Here is a 15,080-nt window from a genome sequence, read left to right as displayed (position 1 = left end):
TTTTATTTGGTTGAGTGTTGTCATTGATGTCAACACTATATCCCAGTTGGAGGCTATCCCATTTAGTCTTAGTGATCATCCTAGTTTTGGCTATGATTCTGATCCAGTATGATCAGATCTCTAGAATCGATTTCAGAGGCTTATTATGGATGGTTATATGCTTTCTATATTATGTTGGTTCATTACTTGGTGCTACGGTTGCTATCGCTTTTGGTCTTTGCTGATATTTCTTAGTATCGGTTAGGTTTACCAATGATGATTTGGTTAGACGATTTTGGTCTGGCTTATGGAATTGGTTTCTATAATGATGAAGGTGATTCTTGATCATGTACTAAGTGTTTGGTGACTTTGGATCGACTGGCATGCTATTATGATGGTATTATTTGGATCCAGTTAGACTTTATGTTATTTCACTAAGGCTTTCTACTGGTTGGTGAAGTGTGTTGGATTTTGGTCTTAGCCGAGATTCCAGTGGATGGAATTGTTTGGTTACTTGAAACAAGTCCATGCTATGTAATGTAAATAATAATATCGGTCTGGTGGTATCATATGATGTATTTTTTGTAATTATGGGTTTATGGGTTTAGGGTTTAATCGACCTTGTTAATAAGGTTTATGATCTATATTTATAGGTGATATATTCATGTAATTGGTATCATGGATGGTTATGGGATGGTTATGTCTCTATTATCAGAGATTTATTTTTGTGCAAACAAGGTTATATCATTCAACGAAGGTTTGAGAAGGTTTTTTATTTCAGGGCAGACATATGTGCTTAACTAGAACTGTATCAAGCATTAGTAGATGCTACTTTCACAGTTCTTTTTTTTTTTTAATTGTAGTCTGATGTTTTGTAAGTATGTGATACTTCCCTTTGTGATGAGTAGTGTGCTCTAGGGGGTTGGCCTGATTGCAAGTGCAATCCCTATTGTAATTATTTCACATATTGATACAAAATTATTATCTGATTGTGGGTAGGGTTTCCCACCATGGTTTTTCCCTTTATCGAGATTTCCACATCAAAAATATTGGTGTTGTGTGTACTGTGTTTTTATATTTTATTTCTCATTGTGTTGGTTTCTTTGTTCTCCAATTCAAAGGTTTTGATAAGCAATAGTTTTGATTTCTGATAGTAAATTGATCCACCCCCCCTCTCAATTTACTCCTGGTATCAGATATGTCTAACAAAATCCTTTGCATCTACTTGGTGGCATACGGAGGAGCAAAAGTTGCATCTTGATATTGAAATAGTTTCATGGGATTTGTTCCTTGAGCCATTTTGTGTCTATTTGCTATCAAATCATTGGAGGTGGAGGAAGGTTGATGAGTTTCATGGTTTGAGGTAGCAGAGGATTTTGGTTGAGAAGTACGAGCATAAGTTATTTGAACTTAAGAAGTATGCTCGGATAGTTGATGATGAGTCAATTTTGATTCAATATTTTGTTAGAGGTCTTAGTGACCACATCAGCGATGATGAGTTTAGATGTATGAGCCTAAGATATTGGAGGCAATCGTAGAGAAGGCACATTTAGCAAAGGAGAACTTGACTTTGGCATTGGGAGGTGCTCCAAGTGTGCAGAGAGTTAGTGATCTAGTTTCAGGATCAATTGTGAGGGGTGCATAGTCATGGTCTTTAGGTATTGGTAGGAGTTATCCCTCTTCTTTTTGGAGTGGTTTGTGGTATCAGAAGAAGTATCATCAGAGTTAGATTTTTTTGCATGGTGCTAGATCTCAACAAGATAGAGATTGTGGCAAGTAGCACGACAGGTGATCGATTCCCTCTCAGCTAGCTTGGAGTTTTCAATAGTTGACTAGAGGTAGTGTTTAGTAGTCTGGTGAACCTCTAGATACCCAGGGATTTAGTAGAGGGAGTTTCTATACTTGTGGACAATAGGGCCATTATGCATCACATTGCCCTTAGAGATCCACAAAGTTGTTAGGACAAAGACCCACAACTTTTGAGCCTAGAGTAGGTGATGCAAGGAGATCCTATCGTGTGTTTGTGGCAGTTGATAACTGTTAGGCCAAGATCTAGGCTATAGTTTTTGAGACTATAGGTGAGATAGGTGGTATCTCTTGCTCAGTGCTATTTGATTTAGGTGCTTCTAATTCTTTCATTTATCCTTTAATAATAGAGCAATGTGATCTTGTTGTGGCAAAGCAAGGTGATAGTGGGTAGGTTGAGTTGGCTATGGGGTCCAAGGTGGCAATTTATTCCATAGTGTATGGATTTGAGTTGGATTTGGGAGTTTGTACCACCTTAGTGGATCTTTGTGTTATTTCTTTGGATTCTTTTGGTGTTGTGCTAGGCATGGATTGGCTTGAGTCTCATTGGGCTAGTACTGACTGCCATGGTAAGAGAGTGTAGTTTTTAGATGATAGTGGGAAGAGTGTGGAGATAGTGGGTGTACAATGACCCATTTCTCTTTGGATGATTTCCACTATGTAGTTGAAGTAGTGTGCATGGCAAGGTTGCTAGATATTTGCAGTGAGAGTGGATGATTGGGATGAGGGATGAAATTGTGATGATCTCCTTCATTAGCATGCCATCCTCTAGGATTTTTCTAATGTTTTCCCTAGTGAAATTCTAGGTATGCTACCGGAGAGAGACATTACTTTTTAGATAGATTTGGTTCCAAGTGCAGAGCCTATATCTAAGGCTCCTTATTAGATGACTACTCAGGAGTTGACCCAATTGAGATTTTAGTTGGAGGACTTGTTAGCTAAGGGATTGATTCGCCCAAATGTCTCTTCATGGGGTGTGTCGGTATTGTTTGTGAAGAAGAAAGACGGATCTCTTAGGTTGTGCATTGATTACAAGCATCTCAATTAGGTGATAGTGAAGAATCAATATCCTTTGTTAAGGATTGATGATTTTCTTGATTAGATTAAGTATGTAAAGATATTCTCCAAGATAGACCTTAAGTCGAGTATCACCACCCGAGGATTCATGAAGTGAATATTCATTGCACAACATTCAATGTTAGATATGGACACTATGAGTTCATAGTGATGCCTTTTGGTCTCACTTATGCTCCATCAGTTTTTATGACCTTGATGAATGGATTTTTTTAGGACGTATCTTGACAAGTTTGTGCTTATATTCTTGGATGATATATTGGTTTTCTCAAGATCAATGGGGGAGCATGAGGAGAACATCAGGAAGGTTTTACAGTGCCTACATGATAATTAGTTGTATGCTAATATGGAAATGTGTGAGCTTTTAAAGATAGAGGTGAGATATCTTGGCCATATCATATTAGGAGAGGGTATTGTAGTGGATCCCTCCAAGATTCAGGCTATAGTGGACAAGCCAGCACCCACTAATGTGGGAGAGGTTTGTAGGTTCATGGGACTTGCGAGTTATTATCACATATTCATTTAGTATTTCTCAAGGACTTCTCACCCTATCACTTCTCTTTAGAGGACAGGGAAGAATTTTGTGTGGTTAGAACAATGTGAGACAACTTTCTGGACCCTTAAGGAGTGTTTGAATAGTGCACCTAATTTAGAATTGCTAGGTCCTTTGCATGATTTTGTGGTGTGCATGGATGCATCCTTGGAGGGTCTTGGAGCGGTTCTTATGTAGGATGGTAGAGAGGAAAGAGAAGAAGTTTGTGTGGTTAGAACAATGTTGGACAACTTTTTGGACCCTTAAGGAGTGTTTGAATAGTGCACCTATTTTAGAAGTGTTAGGTCCTTTGCATGTTTTTGTGGTGTGCATGGATGCATCCTTGGAGGGTCTTGGAGCAGTTCTTAGGTAGGATGGTAGAGTGATAACATATGAGTTGCATAAGATCAAAGATCATTAGTTAAATTAACCTACTTAAAATTTAGAGCTAGCGGTTGTGGTTCATGCTTTGGTTCATTTGAGGCATTTCCTCCTTGGGAATCAATTTGAGATGCATAGTGATCACCGTAGTTTATAATACATTTTCATGCAGCTGAACTTGAATGCTAGGCAGCAACGTTGGATGGAGTTCTTGTGTGAGTATGACTTTGAGGTGAGATACATCCAGGGTAAGGAGAATGTGGTTGTAGATGCCTTGAGTCACAAGAGGTAGGATTTTTTCATGGTGTCTCTCAGTGTTGACTCAAGGAGTGAGATACTTAGTGCCCTTCCTTCAGACAACTAGTACTAGGAGGTTAGTGCAAAGATTGCATCAGGGAGAGCTTTGGATGGTAGATATGTAGGTTACTCTTTGGAGTTAGATGGTCTTCTTCACTATTTGGGATGCATATATGTTCCACCTTCAGATGGTTTTGAAGAATTGATCTTATCAAAGGCCCATCATGCATCTTACATGGCCCATCCAAGTGTCAGGAAGATACACACAGATTTGTGATAGTTGTACCATTAGGAAGGCACAAGGAGATACATAGTGGATTATGTGTCATGTTCATTTGAGTGTTTGTGGGTGAAGGGAGAGCACTTACATCTAGTTGGGTTGTTGTAGTCAAACCTGGTTGTAGTATAGAAATGGGACATTATATCTATAGATTTTATCATTGGTTTGCCTTTATCTTCACATTGTCGTGATGCTAGCATGGTCACCATTGATAGGTTGACCATGGTGGAATATTTTGTGCTGGTGAGATCTTCATACATAGCATTGTGAGTGTGTCATATTTTCATGGAGCACATAGTGAGGTTACATGGTATTCCTTGACAAAACCTATCAGATCATGATCTAGTGTTGACTTCTACATTATGGACTGCCCTTTAGCATGATTTAGGAGCATAGTTGAAATTTAGTTCGACATATCATTCTAAGACAGATGATTAGACAAAGAGGGTTAATCAGGTGTTGGACGATATGTTACCGATGTACGTCATGGATAAGCAATCTAGAGGAGGATTATATCTATTTGGTGGAGTTTTCCTATAACAATGCCTATCATAGTTCTATTGGCATGTCTCCTTTCCAGGCATTATATGGTTGACCATGTTGTACACCCTTGAGTTGGGACATTTTGGAGAACAAAGTACTTTTTGGTTCAGAGATGTTGTAGGACATGGAGCATCAGGTGAGGTGTATTAGAGAGAATTTGTCAATAGCATATGATTGACAGTATAAATATGCAGATGCTCATTGTGTGGACAGGTAGTTTTTGGTAGGAGATAAGTTGTTTTTGAGAGTGCATCCATGAACGAGTCCCATCCATTATGGAAAAGGATCTAGGTTGGTGCCTCATCTTGTTGGACTATTTGAGATTTTAGAGTAGATTGGTCCTATAGAATATTGTGTTGCCTTGTTGCCCTACTTGTCCTATATCCATGATGTGTTTCATGCATCTATATTGAGAACTTATCATCCTAATATATTATGTGTTGGATTAGAATTCATTGCAGGTTGAGGATGGTCAGCTTTCCCTAGAGCCTATACGCATTATTCAACATTAAGGGCTAACCCTCAAAGGTCGATACATAGAACAAGTAAGGGTCCAATGCGACCTAACTGATGAATCTTCAACAACTTGGGAGGATGCTACATGAATGAGAGAGTTGTACCCTTATTTGTTCTAAGTCTTCTAGGAGTAAGCCAAGGGAAAGGGGGGGAGGATGTAGTGTCTCTCCTAGACTCGCATTTTGATTTATGCTTTGATAGACCTATTTAGATGTATGGATGATATTTTGGTGATTACTTATGACTCTTATTATATTCAGATGATACTGATGATGCTAGATACCTTGTATGGACTTACGCTATTTGATGATTCATGAGATTGACGATACATTTCAAGATTAATTGATGGATATATTTACATTGGATGGATTATATGCACTTGCTATTCCTATGTGGGCTATATGATTTATGATGTTATGATGGTTATAACTCCTATTTCATGATTAGGGTTTCATATGATGTATTGATGTTGTTATTGTATGGTTGTCTTCATTAAAGGGACGATGCCTTATCACTCATTGTGAGCATGATATGGTGTTCTCATTCTCATTTCACTTGCTTGTTTATCATGATGGATATATGTAGTATATGTATCATATTGTGTGTGATGGTGGTTGCAGGATTGTAGGTAGCGAACATCAACTCCGCTTGATCTGACAGGTCTAAGCATGTCCTATCTCAATGGCAAGTTATTGGAGATGACATGAGTTTATTTCACTCACTCTAGGCTTAGTTGTTCACCTTACCGGTCATGTTGTGGCATAAGTTGGTGGCTATAATCTTGTGTCGATGTTACCTGCTTTCATCAAGTTTCTTGAAGTGATGTGAATGTATGTATTATTTAATTAATAATTGGATTAATGTGATTTATTAATGTTTATATTAATTTATCCTATAGTCACTAGTACATTTGGAATTGTTTTTAGATGACCATTCGTTGAAAATCAAACAACTAAATGTCAGAATTCAAACATATTTAGGGAGAAAATCCTCTTCACTATTTTTTCGTTAGTGATTCCAATGACGAGATTCATGTCGACATTTAAATGACACCACATTGGAAATTTATATGCACCTGTGGCATTTTTTTTGACAAGGAGACGTTGAAATTCAGACCTCGTTGTATCCTTTATCGTCATAACCTTTTTTGATGACCCTTTATCATCATAACCTTTGTTGATTCATTTCACTTTTGCTAGTGTCCATCAGGATAAGTCTTACTAATAGCCTCATTGACTATTGGCAAGATATCATTTCTCCATTGCCGATAGTGTGTTTTCTGCCGATGGACCATCTTCAAGTAGATGTCATAATTTTGACAATTACAACAATGGACAAGGCTGCATCCTATGATGTTTTTGTTGTCACAAGTATGACAACATTATCGGTTGTCTTTTGGTGTTCATCATAATTTCAACCTTCCCCAACATTTAAAAAAAAAAAATCCCGACTGTATTTGTCTACACCGATGACCCTTTATCGATGTAACCTTTGCTAGTTCATTTTACTTTTTGGTAATGTCCATTGGGATAAGTCATACCAATAGCCTCATCGGCTATCGACAAGACATGATTTCTCCATTGTTGCTAGTGTGTGTTCCGTCGATGGACTTAAATGATGTATGCTATCCCGATCACATGCTTCTACTTGTCAGTGTTACCATTGGGTTGACTTTTGTTGATCACAAAGGATTAATATCAGCAACATTAATATCAGTGAGATTACAAAGGATTAATCATAGTAGGTGTTTCATTATTAGGAAAATAAAGATGAAATAGCTACAAGATTGCATGAGAAGACTTATCATAAGGAATCATAATAGTAAATGCCAAAAATGTCTTCTAGCCAGTACATAAAGCATTCATAAATAGTCATACAGATAGTCATATTATTGTTTAAAAATACTATCAAAGGAGGATATTATAAATATAGAGACCTAGAAGTCAGTATGCAATCATGGATAGCAGTATAGGGTTAGGTATAGTCCTAGACCTTGCTTAAATGGTAACATGTGATAGTGCACATGCCTAAGGAGAATTTTACAAAATAGTGAGCAACAAGACTATCAAGAACAATATTTCAGTCTTAGGCATATGCAACTCCAAGAGATAATGATTAATAAAGAAAGAACTTACAAAGACATATCTAATCATAAAAGATAATCATCTAAGTTGGAGACATGAGAATATTGTAGAACATAATGTATTTAGTGCCATCATAAGGCATACACTCCATTTCAAGGCTCCAAAATTAAGGGCAACACTAGGAGATTCCATCAATGCCAATTGTAGTCCATAAAAGCCTTATCACAAAGAAAATCAAAGACAAAGTACAGTCATAGAGAGATAATATTATCAAGTCTATCATAGAAAAAAAAGAACTCAAAGGCATTAAAAAATGTAATAGTCATAAGGAATGCACAGAGACTCGGTACAATGGTGATACAATGTTGCAGACTAGTAATGAGGAGTGAAGAATAAGGATTGTGATAGAAATTAGGTTCTAAATATAGAGGCACATGATAGTATGTTTGAGATTAGACAATGCAACATGGAGATATCATCACCTTCTATGAGAAATGAAAACGCAGTCATGATAGTATTTTTTAGTAGATTGGACTAACAAAAACATGCACATGGAAATGACTTAGTGTGGGAGTTTCAGTTAAGTGAACTTCAAATTAGAATGCAATTTATTAGTATCATTCATCAATTTAGGCATTAGTTTTTAGAGAAAATGTGGATTTCTAAGTTCATCATCAGTTTGAGGCCTGAAAAGGTGGAGTTTTGAGAATAATTTCATTAGTTTTAAATCAGTTAGAAGACCCTCACAGGTCATACATGAGACAAGATTTCTTTTAGTTAATTTAACAGCTAAGTTATCGATTCAGGTATACATATGGGTAGGAATCATGTACAGATTCACAGAATTGGCAACAAAAAAAGATCCTTGGGTATGGGTACAAGTACATCCATACATAGACACACACATATATATGACATAAAATCTACTCCAATGATATAAAAATAGTTGACAGCAAATGTAATCTTGAATTTACCAAAGATTATGAAAAACTAAAATGAAATCAAAGTAAACAATCATAGAGTGAATTGCACAAATGCAAAAACTAATTTGATTAATGATGCTCAATTAGGTCTTGAAACCCTAAGATAAATATTGACAATACCATACCTAGTCATCAAGATAATAGGATGAGAAAATCTACTAATAAATAATGCCACTATAACTATTGGAAGATCTCATAGCTGATTACTAATCAATATGATAACCAGTTGACCAATAAGAAATCACTAATAGCAGTTTCACATCCTTATGACAATATGAAGAAATCAACAAAAATAGAAATAATAATTAGATTGCACCAATGATGACAGGATGTGTATTTATGACAATTACAATTTGAATAGTAGTTTGGGTCAGATCACACCCCTTACAAAAGGTTGCAGCATATATGAGATAGCAATTTAAATTCTACATTTTGTAGCCAACACTACTTTATTAATTTGCACCAAAAGTAGGCAAAAATGATGATGAATAATCACTGAGGGCCCAACCACCTTAGAAGGACCTTACAGGAATCCAAGGGGAATCAGGCTCGGAGAAGGACCCAGGCAAAATCAAAATCAAGATCGAGGGGTTTTCATGAAGAATCAATAACTTAGTTTAACAGTCAGTTTCCAATAGTTCAACCTGCTTTTATGCATGCTCTTTCTTCAAATTCGACCCAAAATAAACTCAAAATGAATGATGAGTGAACAAAATGAGGGAGTGTGTCTATTCTAAAACAAAATGAGCAAATGTTAAGGAATCATTCGGTACCATATCATTTTGATTAATGATGATGAATTTAATGTGTAGGGAAAATTTTATGGGTTGGATCGCTCAGTAGCATATCATTTTGATTTAAAGCTAGTTGATAAGAGGATGATAGGTGGCATACTAGTTCTTGGAATTTGGTAGGATGAATGTTACTACGCACATGGGCATCTTTTAACACTTTAGTAAGGATCTCTTGATGGATAGATGATAATTTTAAAATATCAAAAATAGATCAATCAATCCTTCTAGGAGAAGAACATATACAAGAAGGATTGTGAGGTGTGTTGTGGCTCTTGGTTGGTATCTTCTGAATCCATTGGCCATGGTTGCAAAATTATGTGGTCCTATCAAAGAGATATTATAATTGAAGCTTCATTCATTGCAACAATTCTTTAGTCCAGATGACAATTATGAAGTTGTCAAATAGGTAATGGTTACAGTAACCAACCAAGTTGGTGTTGACATAAACCTAACAGCATCACATGAATGGATGTTTTCTCCTCTGCAATTTGTAGTTTCCCTTGGACCTAGAAAATATGCTTCCATACAAAGGGCTATTTTGAGGGATGGAAGGGTTTATAGTTGTAGAGAATTGTTGACCCCTCTAGAAGCTATTTTTGGAATTCAACGCTCATGAGAATAGTTGATGTTGTCATTGATGGTAACCAACTAGAAACCATCTACCAATTATCTAGTTACCCACCAGTAGTTACTAGCACTGGCAATAGACTTCTACATACACCGATAGACACTTCACCGGCAGTGACAATTATGCATACTGACATGCAAGCTGACATGGAATAAACTTTGTTTATTGTTTTATATTGTAATTATATTTTGTAAAAGCAGACATGGCATATTGTAAAAGACCCAAATATATGTATGAGATCTTATAGTTCATTTTGATAGATGAGAAGATAGATGAGAAGATATAGATGATAAGAGAGAAAGAATAGATAATAATTTTGTATAAGGTGATAATGTTGACAGTGAAGGTTTTGGTAATAGACTGAGCTTAAACCGGTACTGAGCCTAGCATAGTTGATGTTGATCTGCAGTAGTGCATTGTATTTGATTTTGATAATCCATTTTGTAAGTCAGTGAGACTTTTGTTTTGTATCTGAGCAGTGCTCTAGGCTGCTAGCCTTCCTGCATGTGTAGGCCCCTCATTGTAAGTAATATTTATTCATTGGCCAGTGAGTGAATATTGTGGGTCACAAATCCCACCGAGGTTTTTCCCACACTGGGTTTCCTTGTTAAATATCTTTTGTTATGGTGTGTTCTCTATGCTATATTTGTTATTCTTATTTACTGCATTAATTCTTATTTACTGGTACACTGTTTTGGGATACAAAGTTCTTAATAAGTTTAAATATTCTGCTAATCGGTTAGACACTGATTCACCCCCCCTCTCATTGTCTTTGGGACTATCATTCATTCTAACAATTGGTATCAGAGCCTGGTCCTCTATTTTCAAAAGCCTAACAGCTTGAGGAAGATTCAGACACCTGTACAGATGGAGAACTTAAGAAAACAATTGGATGGAGCTCTTGTAGATTATAATGCAGAAAAATTGAAGAATATCAAACTTGAAGATGATCTAAGGACTGCATATGGATTCATTAAAGGCCTTCAGAAGAACCTTTCTATAGCACAAAATAAAAGAAAAGAACTTCATGAGAAGATGCAGAAAGTTGATGAGGAAAAAGAAACTCTTAATAAACTTGCAAACATGTTGAGACAGGAAAATAGTAATATGAAGAATGAAATGCAAGATATGACTATGAGGTTATGTAAAGACATTGAAGACAAGAAGAAGAATGAAGAAGACTTGACTAGAAGACTCAATGATGCTGGAAATGAAAATCTAAGACTTAGTTATGAAAAAGATATGTTAAAGATAGATCCAATTCACACGCAACATGATAAAACTAACCTTATGAGACAAAAGGGAATTATAGAAAATTAGTTGGCTACTGCAAATCAACACAAAGAGAAATTCAATAAAAGTTCAGAGGAGCTTGATGACATGCTAAAAAATTAGAAACCTAATGGAGATACTAATGGACTTGGATTTGAAGTTGGAGAAAGTTCTGGTATTGCAAACAATCTAGATCAGAACAAACTAATAAGACAACCTAATGCTTATAAGTTTAATGGAAAATGTTTCAATTGCAACGAATATGGTCATAGAGAAAATTAGTGTAGATTTACAAACAATTAGAATATTAATGCACACACTGGTCAATGTTCCAAATGCAACAAAGTTGGTCATAATTCAGAAAACTACAGAATGAATGTGAAATGCTATATTTGTGGGAGATATGGACACTTATCTAATAAATGTAGAACACAAACCAATGTAGGATATGGAAAGGCTATTTAGAGGAATAGTGTGACTTGTAACAAAATTGGACATATTGCCAAATTTTGTAGAAGCAAGTCTTCACTGGCAAACAATAAAGGACCCAGTTTGAAAGGCAAAGTAAAGGTAGATGAGGTAAAGAAAGAATTTTCAAAATAATGGATTAGGAAGAGAGATCAGAATGTTGATTAAACTATCTCTATACTGGTAGAATAGAGTAATCCCTCACCGACATGAGATTATTCATCCAACTAAGAAATAACCCTTTGGGGGTATTGCAGTAAGTTGAAAATCATGCAGATTACCCTTGGTTGATGGTGAGAAGATAGATTTATTCTTTACTGGAAGATGTGTTAAGTTTTCACTTAACTGGTGAGCATTTAATGCAGTTGGTGAGAGAAATGTCATTATAAATTAGCTAATTTCCTTCATTTTTGATTCACCGAGCATTCAAATTAGAAGAGAGTGTGAAAATAGAGCGAAGGCATTCAAGGCGAAGGTGCAGAGTGATTTCTTTAGGCATTCAAAATATTTTTAGGTAGCTAAAGATATTATTCAGTGGCTTCTTCTTCTACTCCCGAGTTTATTCAGAACCCTACTATTGTAGAAAATGTGAAATTCCCTAGGCCCATATTTAAAATAATTCCCGAAGTAGCTAAGAAAGATGACTCTATAGGGGCATTTTCAAAAATTCCTAAAGGTGCATCTTTTGAAGAAGACCCTATGATTTATATACATTGCAATATAGAAGAACTAGGTTTTGAAGAATTGATGAAAATGTCTACTAAAGTGATTTGTGATGAAAATGGTGTTTTCAAACCCGAACACAAGATTATAGAAACTCTAGGTTTTGTGGAGATACTGAACATTCCCCAATTTCCAGAGGAAGTATTAAGAATTGTTTTTAGTAGAGCACATGGATAATTCTTATGGTTGGATTATGTCTGCAAATTAACCCGACAAGCAATTAGGGCAGTAACTAGTTTACCCTCAACCGACAATAGACTTGATAAGACTAAGAAGATTCCTAACAACAAAGTTATGACCCTAACAGGAGTAAAATCTAATGATAGATCACTGAGAGTGAATGATATCAAAGACATCAATGTAAGATTTGTAAGTATGGTGCTAAGTTACAAAACTACCCATGCAAACAGGCTAAATTCAGTTATTAGTCTTTATATTAATAGTGCTTATGAGATGGTTAACAACAATGCAATGGTAGATGTGTGTGAATGGCTAAAAGATGAGCTCATTGACAAATTGAAAAAGATCAAAGGAGATAAGAAAGGGACATTCCACTTTGGAAATATTTTGGTATGTTTAATGTTGTATTTCACTAAGGAAATCCCTAGTATAGGACCTAAAGAATTTGGATATGACATACCGGTAGGAAAACAATTATAGGAAGCTTTTACTGGCATGGGAACTGCAAAGGACAACATAATTGAATACTTCAAAACCATCCAAGCTAAAATGAAAACTAGAGAAAGACTACCATAGAGTGTAGTGGACAAATATAACAAAGAAATTTGTTTTGTTATCAAGAAAGATGAGACATGGATGGAAGTTGTACTCCCTAGGACTATATGAGTGACCAAAATGGGATATGAGGTAGATATTAACATTCTTGAGATATATGCAAAAGCTTTATGAGATGCACTAAGAGAACCATCAGAACAAGCATTTGGTAGTTCTGAGACTATTGAAAGTGATGTAGAAACATTGAAGCAAAGAAAGAAAAGAGAAAAATTTATTAGAGATGCTTCTAAGAAAGTTAAGGAAATCAAGGAAAATGTAATGAATATTAGTTGCATATCAGCTAGTGAGCTTGAAGGACTTCAACTAGAGCCACACATTTCACCGGTTGGCACATCTTCTGGAACTGACAGTGAGAAACCAACTAAGTTTAAAAGATTTGAAAGGAGGGAGAGAAAATCTTCACCTAAGAGAACAAGGACTTTGAGGAAGAAACAACAGGAAGTAAGGGGACCACCAAATAAATTGACACCAAAGAAAAAACAACAACTTGTTACCCCTTCTTTGAATGATTTATTGAATGCGATAACTGATGATGGAAATTTGGCCAATGTACACCAATAGTATAACAGATTTACTGTTTCTAACAGGAAAAGCATTGAGAACAGTATTATTTTACATCTGGACATATATAAAAAGGTTTTAATTGAAGTTGTGAATGACTTACCCAATTATTTGTATAGGAGATTGGAAGCAAAAAGGATTGCAGTGATATAATTAGATAAGAAACTGAAGGTTGAAAAGCTTCTAGATGTACATCCTGTAAATTCAAAAGAGGAAATAGATGAATTAATTTCTGAGGCTAACGATCTATTTTTGCCAGTGGACACCGACACATAAGTTTAATGGAAGGAAGAGTGAAAGAGATTGCACATGAAACTGTTGATAATTGGGATATATTTTTTGTCGACAAGGAAAAACAAGAGGAAATGAACCAACCAAAGAAGACATTTAAAGTATATCAGAAGGATAAGGACAAGGGAAAAGGAAAAATTGGTAGTATTCCAAACATAAAGATCACTGACAATTTACCACCACCTTTGGATACTGCACCAGTACATACAGATGATCCACCGGTTATTGACACTGAAGGTGTTACACATGATGACACAAATCTTGAATATGAGATACTCTTCACCATGAATGTGGATACTCAAGAAGTGAATATTGTTGTAGATAAGGATAGTGTAGAGGTTAAGGAAGACAATATTGACAGTGGCAACATGGCTAAGAAATCGGTAGAGACTGTTGAAGTTGAGATCCCAACTCAACTTGAGCAATCATTAGAAACAGAGAAACCTACTGAAGGAATAGATGGTGGCACAGGGCCATCGGAAACTGAGTTACTAGTAGTTGAACTTAATTAGAAACCTACTAAGATAGAGGTACATACTGAGGCAAAGGTACATACTGAAGAAGAGAAACTGACAATCATTGTGACATCAAAGCAGTCTGAGAAACCCTTTCTAGTTGAGATGCAAACACAGACTGATCCACTAGAGGTATACACAAGTAAAATGGTTACAATAGATGGAAGCACAGAGGTAATAAAGGCAATTGGTTAGACATCTAACACATCATCAAGTGAATTCAGAACTACTAATGTTATAGAGGTACTTTTAGATTCAATAAAAAAGATAACACTGTACGAATTCTTAAAATTATTGCACCAAATTGTACCATAGATCATATTAAGGATTCTTCAGGAAAATTGGACACATTGTCCAAATTTATTTCTAACAATGTAATAACGATTGATAAAGTGAATGAGGATACAATAAAGGAAAGAGTTGAAAAAGAGAAGGACAAATTCTTTGATGACACCATAAAGAAGTGCATAGAACACCTAAATACATTATTACTGGCACTAAACTCTAATATTCTAGAGTACAAAGAGCTATGCAGGGAAACATGCAAACCTCACCTTC

This window comes from Cryptomeria japonica, chromosome 8 (assembly GCF_030272615.1).
Source record: "Cryptomeria japonica chromosome 8, Sugi_1.0, whole genome shotgun sequence".
Classification (NCBI taxonomy): domain Eukaryota; kingdom Viridiplantae; phylum Streptophyta; class Pinopsida; order Cupressales; family Cupressaceae; genus Cryptomeria; species Cryptomeria japonica.
Note: the sequence above shows the minus strand (reverse complement) of the source record.